Source organism: Rhipicephalus sanguineus, chromosome 1 (assembly GCF_013339695.2).
Source record: "Rhipicephalus sanguineus isolate Rsan-2018 chromosome 1, BIME_Rsan_1.4, whole genome shotgun sequence".
In the NCBI taxonomy this organism is placed as follows: domain Eukaryota; kingdom Metazoa; phylum Arthropoda; class Arachnida; order Ixodida; family Ixodidae; genus Rhipicephalus; species Rhipicephalus sanguineus.
The window spans coordinates 75296691-75300931 of record NC_051176.1 but is presented as its reverse complement, the minus strand read 5'-3'; the positions used below and the strand labels follow the sequence as shown (position 1 = coordinate 75300931).

Here is a 4241-nt window from a genome sequence, read left to right as displayed (position 1 = left end):
CACTTGTCGGACATGCCCGGGACACGCCACCGCTCCGGGCTCACCTCCACCACCTTGCCGAAAGCCGAAACCGCCGTCCGTACTTCTTCGTCGCTCACCCCGTGAAGCAGCCAGTGTATTCGCAGCCGCACCTGCTGGTCCTGTGGGTCGACGACGACGCAGCGGCGCCCCTTCACCTGCAGCTCCTTCAAGGCGAGCAGGCGTTTCGCGGGAGCGGCATCATTGAATGTCACCGCCCACACGTGGTTAACCTGGTACGCACCGAGGCTTACCACATCCGGAAGCAGGCCCGTTGGCGTCATTGCGTCCCTGAAATCTCCGACCACGTATGGCCTCGCTCGTATACATCACCGTGTAAAAACAAGGCGTTGATAACCAGTCGTCCTTTTGGCAGTTCCGGCAAAATAAACTGGTAATCGTTATCCCCGTTCCTGTTTCCGCGGCTAAGACTGGCCGCTATCGCCGCTACGCTGGAGCCCATGACCCTGCCATCCTTTCAGAACGCTGTCGGAAGCAGAATGACTGGGCTACCCGGGCTCGCACTGATCGCACTCGAGAGCAGCTTCCTATTGTAGAGGCATAAAAACGCAAAAAAAAAATCACGCCATCTCCCGCTAAAGGGGACCATGAGGCGATGCGAAGCAGTGTTTCGGCATGTAGAGCCCGCGTTTCAGAGGTGGAGTGGTGAGGGGAAAGGGGAGAGGGGAAGTGGAGAGGGGGAATTGAGAGAGGGGAAGGGGAAAGGGAAATGGGAGGGGGAAGGGGGAGGGGAGAGGGGAAAGGGAAGGGGTAAGGGAAGGGGAGAGGTGATGTGAGAGGGAAAGGGGAGAGAGGGAGTGGAGAAGGTTTGCGCGTGCGCAGTAAGGGTGGTCACGCCGCACACCACCACCACCACCACCACCACCGGACTGAACTCCGCTATAAGATGCTTCACATCTAAAAGATCATGTCGCTCTCGCCCTACGTGTTGTAGAGGCATATAGGCGCAAGTAAAAAAACTATATAGCACTCGCCCGAGCAGGGGCTCGAACCCTGGACCGTTAGGGTAAAAGCCTAACGCTCTACCGGCTGAGCTACCGGGGCTCGCACAGATCGCACTCGAGAGCAGCTACGTATTGTAGAGGCATAAAAACGCAAAAAAAGATCATGTCGCATAATAATAATAATATCTGGGGTTCAACGTCCCAAAACCACTATATGATTATGAGAGACGCCGTAGTGGAGGGCTCCGGAAATTTCGACCACCTGGGGTTCTTTAACGTGCCCCTAAATCTAAGTACACGGGCCTCAAAGATTTTCGCCTCCATCGAAAATGCAGCCGCCGCGGCCGGGATTCGATCCCGCGACCTTCGGGTCAGCAGTCGAGCGCCATAACCACTAGACCACCGTGGCGGGGCATGATCATGTCGCACTCGCCTTACGTGTTGTAGAAGCATATAGGTGCAAGAAAAAAAAACCCGCATTTCCCCGAAGGGGAGTATGAGGAAGTGCGAAGCACGGGCTGATGCTATGAGGCGGCGCGCACGACTAAACTGCAGAGCCGAGCGAAGGAGACGGCAGCGAGAGAGCACGCGCCAGCCGACCCACGGAGGTCTGGCCGTTTTTAAGTGCAAAGCACTTTCACTGATGATGATGATCTGTCTTCCGAACTCGTTCCAAAGAACCCGCAACGCGTTCAACTTGTTGGCGGCGTTGCGCACGCCCGAGATGGGGCTCAGGTTGTTGTCGAACCACAGTCGATCGCACACCGCGCAGCTATATCCGAAGCTGCGGTCCAGGAAGTCTCGCTTGAAGCGCGCGTCCGGCCAATCGAATTCGAGGGCCCGTGCTCGCTCGCGCATCGCGCGTCCCCGCGCCAGATCGGCTTCGGGGTGCTCGGCTCGCTTCGCACGCTTTCGTTCGGCGTCTCGCCGCCGGCCTGCATCACCACAGGCAATGCGCGGGGCGCGCGCAGCCACGGAGCGGAGGGCGGAGCGCGCGCAGTCACGTGGGGCGTGACGTCGCTGCGCCGTTGCTACAGACGCTCCTCTCCTCTGCTCGCGCCGTTGCTATGGGACGGCGGACACAGGGTCGCTTATAAAGTGCATTCGCACTTAAAAACGATCTAGCACTCGCCCGAGCAGGGGGCAAGAGGGGCGCCTGTACCGTCAATTAATATACTTCGCCTTGCTTATCATGCAATGGCAGCAAAACGTAATGGATGCTTGCGACAAAGCGTAAAATAATCATACCTCAGCAAATAAGTGTTCGCAGAGCGTTGTCGTATATGCGTACAAAGGAATCGACCGTATTAGCAAGTGCTTAAAATATTTACTATGCGTGACTAAATTCATTCTTACCAGCCGCTAGGAGTAGCCGGTGCCTAAATAATTGGTGGGCGGCTATCTTTTATTCCACTCGGAACAAGACCGGACAAGTCCGTTTTTCCGCATATTACCCTAATGCCCTTTTTGTCCTTAACAAGTCATTCTGATGTCGCTAGTATTCAACATTTTACAACGCCGCGTGACAGGCAGGCGGCTTAAGTGCAGACAGATAATTGCTGACCAATACCGAAGACGTCATGCAAAAGGGCTGCACAATTTATAGGAAAAAAAAATTAAGTTACGTTGAGCCATTTGATGTTTGCTGAAGAATTGCATCCGAATGGCGTAACATAACTTCAAGACGTCTCCTTTTAGCTTTAGAATCACCTATCTTAATATTAAATAAGTTTTGGGGTCTTACGTCCGAAAACAACGATACGATTATTTATTTATTTATTCAAAATGCCTTACAGGCCCATTGAAGGGCATTGAGTAAGGGGGGCATCAGTATTTACAAAACAATAAAGAGGAATACAGACAAAAAGCAAAAAAGAAAAAGAAAAAGATAACAAACAGCAAGACGGAACAACGTTATACAATGCTAGAGTACAATGAAATCAGGTTATCACGGAATGTTTCACGATTAGGGATGGATACAATGTGATCAGGAAGATCGTTCCAATGTGCAATGGCTCGAGGTAGTGATGATGAGTTAAATGCCTGCGTGTGACCATGAATGCGCATGAAACTACGTGCGTTGTGGATGCGTCGGGATGTGCGCACAGGAGAATGAAGTGGCAAACAATGAAATTTATCACTATAAATGTACCTGTGAAACACATAAAAGAGCAATGGTGCGGCGTTCTTCCAGTGAGTGAAATGCAAAGTCTTGTTTTATTAGTGTAATGCTTGAATGATAGTCGTAGTTGCCAGAGATGAATCTCGCGGCCCTATTCTGGACGGCTTCCAACATACGTACTAGGTAGTCTTGATATGGTGACCATGTGGATGCTGCATACTCTAGTTGTGGGCGAACATAAGTAATATATGATAATGCGCGCACGTTAGATGGAGCGCTGCGCAAGTTTCTGCGGAGATAACCAAGAGATTTAGAGGCTTTCGATGAAACAGCTGCTATATGCGTAGTCCAGGATAAATCCGATGAAAGGTGAACGCCGAGATACTTGTAGGATGGTGTAGCCGAAACCATGATGTTATTAATCGTATAGTGAAATGCTGAGTCAGTACGCTTTCGAGTGAATGAGACTAACTTACATTTAGAGGTATTAAGGGACATCTGCCAAGTTTCACACCACCGGAAGGTTAGGTCAAGGTCATTTTGGAGTGCGGAATGATCATTAAAACATTTAATGTTGCGGTATATGGCGCAATCGTCGGCGAACAACCTAACTGAGGATGAAAGGTTAGCAGGCAAATCATTAATGTGTATTAAAAAAAGTAACGGACCTATTACACTGCCTTGAGGAACACCGGACGTGACGTCGCAAAGGTTAAATGAGACGTCGTTGACCGCCGTAAATTGCTCACTCGAAGAGAGGAAGTTGCGTAGCCAAGACAGGGTTAATGAATCGATACAAAGTGCAGATAGTTTGGAAATTAAACGACAATGAGGGACAGTATCGAATGCCTTGGCGAAATCAAGGAAGAGGCAATCGGTTTGATCGTTAGTGTTCATATTAAAGTGAAGGTCAGTCGTGAATTCGAATAACTGAGTGTCACATGAGTAGCCTTTTCTGAAGCCGTGCTGATTAAAGAAAAAAAAGTTATTTGATTCAAGGTGATCGTAGATATGTGAAGCTATGATATGTTCAAGTAGTTTGCAGGATATGCATGTTAGTGAAATGGATCGATAATTACGGGTCGAGTGCCTGTCACCGGACTTGAATACAGGAATTACCTTGCCAATCTTCCAAT

At 50.0% G+C, this 4241-nt stretch overlaps 1 non-coding gene across 1 annotated transcript; it reads right to left on the bottom strand.

The window, feature by feature from the left end:
- Positions 1-1010: 1010 nt before the first annotated feature.
- Positions 1011-1083, bottom strand: Trnak-uuu (transfer RNA lysine (anticodon UUU)). The gene has a single exon. It is a non-coding gene; the product is annotated as a tRNA-Lys (tRNA).
- Between the last annotated feature and the right edge of the window lie 3158 nt (positions 1084-4241).